The following is a 14,483-nucleotide window of genomic DNA, read 5'->3' as shown; positions in this document are numbered from 1 at the left end:
ATCAGTGCTCAAATTTCTCCAAGCCAGGCTTCAACAGTACACGAACTGCGAAATTCCAGATGTTCAAGCTAGATTTAGAAAAGGCAGAGGAATCAGAGATCAAATTGCCAATATCTGATGGATCATTGAAAAAGCAAGAGAGTTCCAGAAAAACATTTACTTCTGCTTTATTGACAACACCAAAGCCTTTGACTGTGTGGATCCCAACACACTGTGGAAAATTCTTAAAGAGATGGGAATACCAGACCACCTTATCTGTCTCCTGAGAAATCTGTATGCAGGTCAAGAAGCAACAGTTAGAACTGGACATCGAACAACAGACTGGTTCAAAATTGGGAAAGGAGTACGTTAAGGCTGCATATTGTCACCCCTCTTTTTTAAATTTATATGCAGAGTACATCATGTGAAATACCTGGTTGGATGAAGCACAAGCTGGAATCAAGATTCCCAGGAGAAATATCATTAACCTTAGATATGCAGATGACACCACCCTTATGGCAGAAAGCAAAGAACTAAAGACCCTCTTGATGAAAGTGAAAGAGGAGAGTGAAAAATTTGGCTTAAAACTCAACATTCATAAAACTAAGATCGTGACATCCAGTCCCATCACTTCATGGCAAATGGATGGGGAAACAATGGAAACAGTGGCAGACTTTATTTTTGGGGGCTCCAAAATCACTGCAAATGGTGACTGCAGCCATGAAATTAAAAGATGCTTACTCCTTGGAAGAAAAGTTATAACCAACTTAGACAGCATATTGAAAAGCAGAGACATTACTTTACCAACAAAGGTCTATCTAGTCAAAGCTATGCTTTTTCCAGTAGTCATGTATGGATGTGAGAGTTGGACTATAAAGAAAGCTGAGCGCCGAAGAATTGATACTTTTGAACTGGGAAAGATTGAAGGCGGGAGGAGAAGGGGACAGCAGAGGATGAGATGGTTGGATGGCATCACTGACTCGATGGACATAAGTTTGAGCAAGCTCTGGGAGTTGGTGATGGACAGGGAAGCCTGGTGTGCTGCAGTCCATGGGATCATAAAGAGTTGGACATGACTGAGTGACTAAACTGAACTCTTGATCAATGCCTGCTGTAGGCCTTGTAGTTTTTGGTGCACCTCATCAACTCACTGAGCATACATCACAGATGTAATGGTTTCTCTGGAATTCAGAAAGCTGTGGTGGATCAGATGGGCAGCAGATCACTGAACAGTGACCATGACCATTTTTTGGCACAAGTTTGGCTTTGGGAAGTACTTTGGAGTTTTCTTCTCAGTCCAACCACTGAGCTGGTCATCGCTGGTTTTGGTATAAAATCTACTTTTCATTGCATCACACTCCAACTGAGAAATCATTATTATTGTGTAGACTAAGAGAAGACGATACTTCAAAATGATGATTTTTCTTTTTTGATTTGCGATCGGCTCATGAGGTACCTGCTTATCGAGCTTTTTCACGTTTGCAATTTGCTTCAAATGTGAAACAACTGTAGATTGGTTGATGTTGAGTTCTTTGGCAGCTTCTCGTGTAGTTTTAAGAGGATCAGCTTTGATGATCCTCTCAATCTATCATTGTCAACTTCCGATGGCCAGCCACTGTACTCCTCACCTTCAAGACTCTTGTTTCCTTTGCAAAACTTCTTAAACCACCACTGCATTGTATGTTCATTAGCAGTTCCTGGGCCAAATGCATTGTTGATGTTGCGAATTGTCTCCATTGCCTTACAACCCATTTTGAACTCAAATAAGAAAATCACTTGAATCTGCTTTTTGTCTAATGTTATTTCCATAGTCTAAAATAAATATAAAATAAACAACAAGTAATATCCTTAGCAGAAGAAATAAAATTGAGAAATGCACATTAAAATGATGTATAATATAACCACATCTAAGACTGAATTTCAATATCAAACAGTAAAGTTCAACAGTACAAAATTACAATTACTTTTGCACCACACTAATATGTTTGGTAGAATTTCCCTCTGAAGTTATCTGGTCCTGGACTTCTGTTGGGTGTTTTTTTTTTTTAATTAAAAATTTAATTTTATTTCTAGAGATGGGGCTGTTCAAATTCTCTCTGCTTGAATAAGTCTTGGCTGATTGAATGTTACTAGAAATTTGTCCATTTCTTCTACATTGTCCAGTTTGTTGGCATATAACTGTTCATAGTATTCTCTTGAGATTTTAAAAATGTGCTTCTTTGGTCCCTGTCTCTTTTTTTCTTTAATACAGTGGGGAAATTGGAGAGAGAGACAGCATTCTTAATCATCTTGGTTAAAATAACTTATTTTTGCAAATTTTACAAAAACCTCTGACCATGTTGCTAGGTCTTTTCCCAAGGCCTTTGAACTTAAGCTTCATAAGTTTACTGTTATGCTGTGTTTCTTCTTTTGCTGTTACCCTCCTTGATGTTCTACCAATAGAGTATTAAGCTGACTGTAAGTGTGTGTATGTTTATATGTTGTCTTATTTCCTTGCGATTTTTTTTTGTCACACTACAGTCTCGGTTCAAATAAGTCAGTTTTGCTTTTCTGACTTCAAATCATTTCTTAAAAAACTCTAGAGTCCCAACACAGGAACATTAAACACTACAACTACAGTAATTTTAGAGTCAATGTCCTGAAAATGAGAAATTCCAATGAAGTGATGTACCACACAACATCGTTTCCAGCACCCTTCTCCACCACTTAACCTTTGCATACATTTCCACCTTCATTTTCATATATATTATATTTACTATCAATCTTGTGGTAAGTTGCAGAGCAGAGAGATTGTGTGACATGGTTCTCTGATGGGGAGATCAATCTCTAAATGGTCCTTTTCTGATCATGGTGAAAAAATTTGAGAACACAGCATTGCTACTCATCATTCTGTTAACTGCAGTGGGAACTTCAGCCCTGGTAACAGTAGAAAAACAGTCAGCCAAAGGTCTGAAAAGAAAAACTAATCAAGAGGAAAGAAGAAAAACCACAAAAAGTGATTGTGTGGTAACTTGGGGACAATTTTTTCAATGAGCTTGAATATAAATAAAAGAATCCTGGAAAAGTCAAAAGAGGGCCTTGGATAAAGGACTCAAAGCCTGGTTTGTCTGTGGAGAAAATGTTTTTATTTATTAATGGCCTGTTTTTAAAATTTTTCATGTTTCTCATAAGGTTTTTGTCACCTGCACATAAGGGTTTAGTGAAATATTTTTGAAATATTTTCCATTTTGAAATTGGAAAGCTTATACTTCAGACCCAGGCATTTCTTCTCTGTTCCTCCTGTCCCAGAGATGTCATCATGTCTTCATTCAAACCCTGCACCGCCCAGAAGAGAAGTGTGTGTCACGTGTGCCTGTGTGTTTGTTAAACCTTCTCTTATCAAATGTTGGAGTAGAATACAATGCAAATGTACACACATGGTTTCCACATTACTGGTTTAACCACATTGCAGTTGCAATAATGAAAAGCAGAATGGGCAGAAGCCCAGGGCCTCTGGGTGTATTTTCCAGCAGGGATTACAAAAATTGGTGGGAAAGAAATAGCTTCATGTACAGAGAAGAGTTTGGAAATAAGGGCATCAAGAGCTTTCTGGGAAGAAATGTAAACCAGATGGAGTAACTCAAGATGAAGAATGGTGATAAAAGGGAAGAAGTAGCTGTTTCTTAACAGCAGTGGGGAGAATGAGTCAATTCTCTGTTACCTAGTTGTCAAGATAATAGGAAGGGTGCTGTGCAAACATTAGGTTTAGGGCTGTGAGGTCCAAGTTAATGGACATCTTCAGATGTGCTTGACTCCCTCTTCTGGGCCCTGGTTATTTGCTCAGGGGAGTACCCTTGGCCATCATTATTCTCTTTAACACTGACAGCTGTCCCAGCCTGTTCAGTGTGAGGGCTCTCCCTGTATATGATTCCACTATGCTCACTGGGCAGGAACTGCAGCAACTCTGCCTTTCTACCAAGTCCAAGCTCAGAAGAACTGTTGGAAAGTGGCGTGGGATCTGACTGTGCAAGGAGCTAGGGTTGAGTAACACTAATACACCAGAAGTGTAGGAGAGTTTACATACCCAGAAGTGTAGAGGAACCCTTGCTCCAGTAGAGACAGTAGACAGAAAGAACGTAGTGGATAAATTCTCTCCCCTGCTCCCACGATGGACTGTTCATAGATACAGGGGTTCCATGTCATCTTTCTGGAGATTCCTGCATAAAGAAGAAACCAATTGCGTATTTTGGTGAGGCTGTCTGTGGTCAGCTCACTCAGTAAGAGACAGTGATAGACTATAGTCAGTCCTCTGTATCTTTGGGCTCCGCATCCATGAATTCAACCAATTACAGATCAAAAACAGAAAAAGATAAAATAAATCCCAGAAAGTTTCAAAAGGCAAAACTTGAGTTTGCCGCACACTGACAACTATTTACATAGTATTTACATGGTATTTGAAACTGTTTGCATAGCAAGTACATTGTATCTATAATACTATTTACATTGCATTTACACTTATTAAGTGTTATAAGTCATCTAGAGATGATTTAAATCATACAAGAGGATGTATGTAGGTTATAGTGCTGAAGAATTGATGCTTTTGAACTGTGGTGTTGGAGAAGACTCTTGAGAGTCTCTTGGACAGCAAGGAGATCCAACCAGTCCATCCTAAAGGAAATCAGCCCTGAATACTCATTGGAAGGACTGATGCTGAAGCTCCAATTGGCCACCTGATGTGAAGAGCCGATTCTTTGGAAAAGACCCTGATACTTGGAAAGATTGAGGGCAGGAGGAAAAGGGGGGTGACAGAGGATGAGATGGTTGGATGGCATCACCGATTCAAGGGACATGAGTTTGAGCAAACTACAGGAGACAGTGAAGAACAGAGAAGCCTAGCATGCGGCAGTACATTGGGTCACAAATAGTTAGACACAACTAAGTGACTGAATAACAACAAATGAAGGTTATCAGCAAATAATACACCATTTTATGTAAGAGACTTGAGCATTTAGGGGTTTAGGTATCTGAAGGGGTTCCTGGAACCAATTTCCATGGATACTGAGGAATGACTGTATCTTATATTTGCATTCCTTCCTTTCTTGCCTCTTTCAGGAATTATGCAGATTGATGATTATTTTAAACATTGTGCCATTAATTTAGTTATGAGATGTATATATGGTAGCTTAAAAAGAAGACCATAGGCAATGATTACTGATTATAAATATTTATAATTTGAGGTATATTTTAAAGCCACTGCGTTGTACAGTAGATATGATTTGCTTATGAAATGCTTGAAAGTATTCACTTAGTAATACAAGGCAAACTTGATAATAAAACTTTTGTAATTAATTTATTAAACATTCTGAACTTGGCAGAGAAACAAACAAATGGTTTACGTTTTGGATCTGGTGGCCAATTTTAGAAGCAACATGAAAGGTTTCTCTCATCTTATTACATCTTCCAATAAAAGACCAAATAGAAAGAAGTCCTTTATATATTTCCTGAGTGGTTTCATTATCCTTAATGAGAAAATTTAGAAACATTACTTCCAGTTTTAAAAAAGATTTATTTTCCTTGAAGAAAAATATAAAAATACGAAAAAGTAGAAAAAATTTTTTGTAGCAATCTAAAACAATAAATGGAGAAGGCAATGGCACCCTACTCCAGTACTCTTGCCTGGAAAATCCCATGGAAAGAGGAGCCTGGTGGGCTGCAGTCCATGGGGTCGAGAAGAGTCGGACACGACTGAGTGACTTCACTTTCACTTTTCACTTTCATGCATTGGAGAAGGAAATGGCAACCCACTCCAGTGTTCTTGCCTGGAGAATCCCAGGGAAGGGGGAGCCTGGTGGGCTGCCATCTATGGGGTCGCACAGAGTCGAACACGACTGAAGCGACTTAGCAGCAAAACAATAAAATTAACATCTTAATATTTTAAGTGTTTCCTTTCAGACCCTTTTTTCTAATGCAGTTTTGTATTCTTCTCTTCCCTCTCTCCAGCATTGTGGCATAAACTTTAAAATTTTCTTTAAAAAAAAAAACAAAACTTTCATGGTGATCGTAAAAGTAATACTGGTTTGTTGCAGAAAATTTAGTAATATAAACTCCAAATCTACAATTGAGGAAGAACCATTATTAATATTGTATTTCCTTCCAAAAATATTCATTAATAAACCTAAGATAATTCTACTTATATTGCATCTACTAATATATTATGACCATGTTCTCACATTACTGATTTATCTCAAAAGTGCAATTTAAATAATTGCATAATTTTCTATAGTGTGTATTGTCCTATTGTCTTCTTAGATGTCTCAGTTCAGTTCAGTCGCTCAGTCGTGTCTGACTCTTTGTGACCCCATGGACTGCAGCATGCCAGGCCTCCCTGTTCATCACCAACTCCAGGAGTTTACTCAAACTCATGTCCATTGAGTCTGTGATGACATCCAACCATCTCATCCTCTGTCATACCCTTCTTCCACCTTCAATCTTTCCCAGCATCAGGGTCTTTTCAGATGTGTCAGTTCTTCACATTAGGTGGCCAAAGTATTGGAGTTTCAACCCAGTGAATATTCAGGATTATAAATAATTCTGTGACATGCCTATTCTCTGCCTTTTAAATTATTTTCTTAGGGTAGATGCCTATAAGTAAGGTTAGTAAGTCAAATATAATACACATTTTGAAGGATTTTGACAACTATGTCGCCCCACTGCTTTCCAGAAATGTACTAATCCGTGCTTCCCATCATAGTGAATGAGACAATTTTCTTTTCTCAGGCCACCCCTCCTTATCTTGGTCTCAATTCAGTGGTAGTTTCTCTCATGTATCTCACTTCCTTTATTAGTGTGAGGATGTCCTGAGCTTGTTTCAAGGGAGATTTTTTCAGTGAGAAGAGTTCTCTTCTCTTACTATTTAGCTTCTCTTACTATTTTTAGCATCTCCTCTAGCAATGGCTTCTGGTATTTCTTTAGTTCAATTTCTCATCCCTAAATTCAGAAGCTCCCAAGAACACATAAATTTTCCTTTGCAGCTACAGAATACAGAGCTTTGAGTACACCTGTGTCTGGCTTGCTGTGATTATAGAAGGCTTTTCAGATTTTGTTACTTTTAATTTTTCTGCTTTTTCAGATGAAAATTTTTCCTCTTTTGTTCTCCTCTGATAGCCCCTGGCTACCTTGTTCCAGCCACTGACTTCTTTAGACACTGATTCTGACTCAGTGTAAAGTGACATATTCATTCGCTAACACAGTAGAAAAACTGAATAGAAAATTGACTAATTTCATTAAGTTCATAGTTGCAAACTGTCTGGCTAGACTTACAGGTTTAGTTTCTGACCATGGAGTAGAATTTTCCCCTGTGAGAAACTGGTTCATGTATTGCCCAAACTTTAGACTCATTTGCGTAGACCCTAACCAACAGGAAGTACTAGCTTTGCATAAAAGAAGCTTAGGGACACATTCACAGTTTTCTGTGAGATTTGGTCCTGCCCCTAGGATTTGCAGGCTTGTGTCGGTGAGTCATGGTGGGGGTGACAGTGGAAACTCCTGTAACTAAGAGGCAGACCCTGTGGGCAGCAGCCTAATTCAACCTCAGTGAAGCATGATGGCCATCAAGATTGTTCCTGCCAGTCTACCAGGGCCACAGAGCCAGAGCTCTTGAGTTGGGACCCAACTTCTCTGCGATGGTGTGTCTTTTGTTTTTCCATAGGCCTTCCTATGTCTCCACAAGACATTCAACAAAGCAGTTTCTTGGCGATTTTCACCTCAAATTTGCTATGAGTCTGATACCTTAAGCTGAGAATGCGTGACACTGCATTGTAGTTAGCAATGCAATGCTTCAGATCTTTAGAACTGAGGCCACAGAACTCATTTTGGGAGGCAAACTCATTTTGCCTGTAGCTGTAGTCACATGACTGTCACACGTGGTAGGCAGCCCAGAGGAGACCGTGGAAGGAGTGGGTGAATGCCCCCAGGACCTACCCATTCTGATATTGCATGGGATGGGTTCTCCTTCCCATCTGCTCTCTTGTGAGTACTAGACCCACACAACTGGTCTCTGACATGCTGTTGATATTAAGAATATGTTTGAATAAGCAATCTGCAGTTTGGAGATTTAATTAACTCCACCAACCTTCTAGCCTTAGCTCCTTGTGCCAAGGCTTCCCACAAGTTAAGTGTGTTAAGATCTTGCTCCTGTTGCATGGCTGTAATGCCATCTTTGAAAAGTCTCCAAAGCCCAGCTAGACCATGCTTGTTTTTTTGCTTACATCAACTAGACCAGAGAAGAAGATGGTGAAAGCATACTTCTTTCTTTTGCTCAAAGACCAAGGACAGATTTGGATCTAATGTTTGCAATGTAAGAGGTAAGGGAGGAGGATTAGGGCAAGGGGCCAAGAGGTCTTGAATCAGGGTTCTTAATTCTTCTACTGCTATTTTGAGTCTACTCTCCTCTCAAGTCAATACAGGCAAAGCAATGGGACGATTAAATAAGGGCCCACAAAAATCCTAAGAGTGTACATAATCAAAAGGGAATATTTAGTTTCAAGACTGAAACAATTATTATTTTCAATTTCTCCACTCTGCTCCCTTCTTCTTTTCCCTAGTATATGCATTGTAAAACTCACTTCAAAATCACCTGAATAAACATCAGTGTTAATGCCTCTGGTGAAGCAATCCTGTGAGAAGCTGGATTGGAATTAGAAGCCAAGTGAGTCTAATAGGAGGGGAAAAACTGAAAAAGTTGAAATTTGAAATGGGGCACAATTTGGATCAGAGTATAGTGCTCTGGTGGGTATCAGATTGGATAACACAGAAAAGAGGACAGAGGGAAAAAAAGAAAATATTTAAAAATAAATTAATCGCAGCCACATACAAATCCTTCAGCAAAATTAGAAGCAGCCTGAACCAAGACAGCATAACACCACTCTAAATTAATAGACGATATTCAACTTGCTAGCTATGAAAGCCAAGGAAGCAATACAATGGTGAGTCATTTAAAATGAAATGTTCTTTTTTTGTGTGAAACAAAGAAAGGAGAACAAAAGGATTGAAAGACTAAAATGAAAATAAAAGTTTAAATATGTAGATCTAAAGTCCAGAGGAGACTAGAAGCATTCCAAAGTAAGACAAAATGAATAGTGAGAAATAAGATTATACTTAACAAAGAAATGATTTCTTTCTTTGTTATAGTTTAGGCTTCACAAAGAAGCATAAAAGACAAGTACCAGGGAAAGACATGATTCTGTGGAATAAAAAATGAAAACCAGCCATGACCAAATGAAAATAAAAGAAGATAAAGATCATTTCTTGAACAATACCTTCACATCACCAGAGCTGGGGAAAGTGGAAAGAGACAGAAAACTGGTAATTATTGCCAAAAGACTTCATCCCTGCATTTATGCCATGATTATTAATTTTTAAATCGGCAGGTAATCTCATGAACACATTTTTGTTGCAATAATTGTAATAATGCATTAAAGTCCCTGTTGGCCCCACCCAAAGCCATTTTTCTTCATAAAGTATTTATCAAAAAAAAAAAGTAATAGAAGTAACAAATATAGACAGTCATCTTTTTCTCAGTAAGAAAAATATAGGCTAACTGGTCCTTTCCACTCTACTTGTTTATTAAATTTTTAAACATTTATTTATTTTTGGCTGCACTGGGTCTTTGTTGCTCCTTCTAGTTGTGGTGCGTGGGTCTCTCATTGCTGTGGCTTATCTCGTGGAACATGGGCTCTAGGGTGTGAGGCCTTCAGTACTTGCGGCATGTGGGCTCAGTAGTGTGGCTCATGGGCTTAACTTCTCTGAGGCATGTGGAATCTTCCTGGACCAGGGGTCAAACCTGTGTCCCCTGCACTGGCAGGTGAATTCTTAATCACTGGACCAGCAAGGAAGTCCCTTGCTACTCTTCTTATGTTCACTTTTGATCATCAGGCAACTTTACTCTGAGTATAACATTTCTAGTATTTCTATTTCCCTTTTTATTTTTGTGGCGCTAAAATGTTCTTGAAATTAAAATGTTCCACCCTTGCCCACTCTTCAAATCCCCATCTGTTCTCTTCTGAGCACAAGGCCCACACAGCTGGTCTCAGAAATGGTCACATCCAGGTTGACATAAGAATATGTTCAAGTAAGCAGTCTGTAGTTTGGAGATTCAATTCCCAAAACACCTAAAAATTACCAGGTAGTATTTCTAGGACCTGAGGAGAAAGGTAAACAAGACAGGGTCCCAGCCTTTAAGAAAATCCTGGCATGACACTAGAGAAAACTCATGATATTTTAATCCAGCAGAAGCTAGAACTGAAACGGTTAATGCCCAGGCCTCAGAGTTATGCAGATCTGGGTTTGAATGGCAGCTCTGTTACCCATTATTTGTATGGTCTTTAGAAGTTGATACTAATATTTGCAGTTTGTGTCATGCTTTGCCTTTTCATACTCCTTGGCCACCACCCCATCCTTTATGGCAACGATAAAGGCAACAGATCCTATCTCACTGACTACAGAAGTCGACCCAAGACAGACCAATCACGGTGTTTATCACTCCTGGCCGCAGTAATTGGTTCAGAGCTGAACACATGACCTAATTTAGGCCAATTAGAGTCCTTTTCTGAGATTTTTTTCTATCTGGAGCAAGAAGAACTATCTTTCCTTTTTTTTCCTGTGGATAATGAGACGTAAGAGTGCAATTTTAAAGGTATTTGCAGTCATTGTTTCAATGTTGTGAGAGTAGAGAATAAAGCAATTAAAATAGTATTTTATTATGTTATTTGAATAGTAAAAATAGATAAACTGTACATATATTGTATGTACATTATATATGTCTTATTATCATTATTTTTTGGCTGCATGGAGTGGCATGTGAGATCTTCGTCCCCTGACCAGGGATCAGACTTGCATCCTCTGTAATGGAAGTATGGAGTCTTATCCATTGGACTACCAGGGAATTCCCTGTAGCATATTACATAAATATAATCCAGTTACTTTGCTCTTTTTAGTTATAATTACAATCTTGAACTTTGTGTTTAGCACAAGTATATACAACTTATATAATTTATTATTCACTTATATATTATATATTCACACTTAAATATTCACAACTTACATAATTTATAATTTAAACTTTATAAAATGATGGTAAACTGTATGTTGTTTCCATCATTCTACTTGAGGGGCAAAAATTAAGAAGGCTGACAATTTTCATACTGTTCATGGGGTTAAAACTCAACATTCAGAAAACTAAGATCATGGCATCTGGTCTCGTCACTTCATGGGAAATATATGGGGAAGCAATGGAAATAGTGGCAGACTTCATTTTTTTGGGCTCCAAAATCACTGCAGATGGTGACTGCAGCCATGAAATTAAAAGACGCTTACTCCTTGGAAGAAAAGTTATGACCAACCTAGACAGCATATTAAAAAGCAGAGAGACATTACTTTGCCAACAAAGGTCCATCTAGTCAGATCTTTGGTTTTTCCAGGGGTCATGTATAGATGTGAGAGTTGGACTATAAAGAAAGCTGAGCGCCGAAGAATTGATGCTTTTGAACTGTGGTGTTGGAGGACTCTTGAGAGTCCCTTGGACAGCAAGGAGATCCAACCAGTCCATCCTAAAGAAAATCAGTCCTGAATATTCATTGGAAGGACTGATGCTGAAGCTGAAACTCCAATACTTTGGCCACCTAATGTGAAGAACTGACTCGTTTGAAAAGACCCTGATGCTGGGAAAGATTGAAGGTGGAAGAAGGGTATGACAGAGGATGAGATGGTTGGATGGCATCACCGACTCAGTGGACATGAGTTTGAGTAAACTCCTGGAGTTGGTGATGAACAGGGAGGCCTGGCGTGCTGCAGTCCACAGGGTCACAAAGAGTAAGACATGACTGAATGACTGAACTGAACTGAACTGACAATTTTAAGTTGTTGATAAAGTTCAATGTAATGGGAACTCATACAGCTCCCATAGGAATATAAACTGGAACAACATGGCATTATCTTGTGGAGCTGAATGTGAATGTATTTTAAACCCTGCGATCCCACGTCTAGGTTTATACTCTAAAGAAACATTTACACATGGGTTACAGAAGGCAAGTATGACTTAAAGAACCTCCCTTCATAACAGAAAACAGAAAAGGAAATAAACCAAATGGCCATTTATGCGAGAATAGGTGAATGCATTGTGATGCATTTACATGGCAGAATAGTATTAAGAAGTGAATATGAATGAACTGCAGGTACATGCAACAACATGGATGGCTCTTAGAAGCAATATTAAATGCTAGTAAAACCATTTTAAGCAGACAGTTGGGTTCTGTGAAGAGTTCTGTAGCTGTCCTCCTAGTCCTCATTTAGGCAACTGGTCTTGACAACCTGTTTTGGGGCTGTAGTAGAAGCAGGCTGCAGAGGCTGGGATGGGCAGTAATCATCATTGTTCTCACCATCACATTGGTCGCCCCACAGGAGGGAATGTAGTGGAGAGGGGCAGTGTCTGCGTTGGTGGTGAGGTGCAGGGTCACAATTTGCCTGATGTCTGGACTCTTGAGTGAAGTTGCTGCAGAGATCAAGAAGTAGATACTGAAGAATCTTGCTTCTGCTACAAGTTCTTTGTGGTTCTTACCTGGGTGTTCTATATGGCCTGACCCAACTGGGAAGGAACGCAGCCCCACCCATCAACAGGCCCTGCCCATCAACAGGCCCCTCTAATCAGAATAAGACCCAGTTTCCCTCTCAGTCAGTCTCGCCCATAAGGAAGCTTCTATAAGCCTTTTATCCTTCTCCATCAGAGGGCAGACATGAAAACCACAATCACAGAAAACTAAACAATCTGATTACATGGACCACAGCCTTGTCTAACTCAATGAAACTATGAGCCATGCCATGTAGGTCCACCCAAGACAGACGGGTCATGGTGGAGAGTTCTGACAAAATGTGGTCCACTGGAGAAGTGAATGGCAAACCACTTCAGTATTCTTGTCTTGGCAACCCCAAGAACAGTATGAAAAGGCTAAAAGATAGGACTCTGAAAGATGAACTCCCAGGTTGGTAGGTGCCCATTGTGCTATTGGGGATCAGTGGAAAAATAACTACAGAAAGAATGAAGGGACTGAGCCAAAGCAAAAACAACACCCAGTTGTGGATGTGACTGGTGATAGAAGCAAGGTCCGATGCTGTAAAGAACAATACTGCATAGGAACCTGGAATGTTAGGTCCATGAATCAAGGCAAATTGGAAGTGGTCAAACAGGAGATGGCAAGAGTGAACATCGACATTTTAGGAATCAGTGAACTAAAATGGACTGGAATGGGTAAATTTAATTCAGATGACCATTATATTTACTACTGTGGGCAAGAATCCCTTAGAAGAAATGGAGTAGCCATCATAGTCAACAAAAGAGTCTGAAATGCAGTACTTGGATGCAATCTCAAAAACAACAGAATGGTCTCTGTTTGTTTCCAAGGCAAACCACTCAATATCACAATAATCCAAGTCCATGCCTCAGCTAGTAATGCTTAAGAAGTTGAAGTTGAACAGTTCTATGAAGATCTACAAGACCTTCTAGAACTAACACTCAAAAAAGATGTCCTTTTCATTATAGGGAACTGGAATGCAAAAGTAGGAAGTCAAGAAACACCTGTAGTAACAGGCAAATTTGGCCTTGGAGTACAGAATGAAGCAGGGCAAAGACTAATAGAGTTTTGCCAAGAGAACACACTGGTCATAGCAAATACCCTCTTCCAATAACACAAGAGAAGGCTCTAAACATGGACATCACTAGATGGTCAGCACCGAAATCAGATTGATTATATTGTTTGCAGCCAAAGATGGAGACCTTCTACACAGTCAGCAGAAACAAGACTGGGAGCTGACTGTGGTTCAGATCATGAACTCCTTATTGCCAAATTCAGACTTAAGTTGAAGAAAGTAGGGGAAACCACTAGACCATTCAGGTATGACCTAAATCAAATCTCTTACGATTATACAGTGCAAGTGACAAATAGATTTAAGGGATTAGATCTGATAGACAGAGTGCCTGAAGAATTACTGGGCAGAAGTTGGTGACATTGTAGAGGAGGCAGTGATCAAGACCATCCCCAAGAAAAAGAAATGCAAAAAGGCAAAATGGTTGTCAGAGGAGACCTTATAAATAGCTGTGAAAAGGAGAGAAGCAAAAGAAAAAGGAGAAAAAGAAAGATAATACCCATTTGAATGTGGAGTTCAAAAGAATAGAAAGGAGAGATAAGAAAGCCTTCCTCAGTGATCAATGCAAAGAAATAGAGGAAAACAACAGAATGGGAAAGACTAGAGATCTCTTCAAGAAAATTAGAGATACCAAGGGAACATTTCATGCAAAGATGGGCACAATAAAAGACAGAAATGGTATGGACCTAACAGAAGCAGAAGTTAAAGAAGAGGTGGCAAGAATACACAGGAGAACTATACACAAAAGATCTTCATGACCCAGATAATCACAATGCTATGATCACTCACCTAGAGCCAGACATCCTGGAATGCAAAGTCAAGTGGCCCTT

This window comes from Muntiacus reevesi, chromosome 14, assembly GCF_963930625.1.
Source record: "Muntiacus reevesi chromosome 14, mMunRee1.1, whole genome shotgun sequence".
Lineage (NCBI taxonomy): Eukaryota > Metazoa > Chordata > Mammalia > Artiodactyla > Cervidae > Muntiacus > Muntiacus reevesi.
This window is presented reverse-complemented; position numbering follows the sequence as displayed.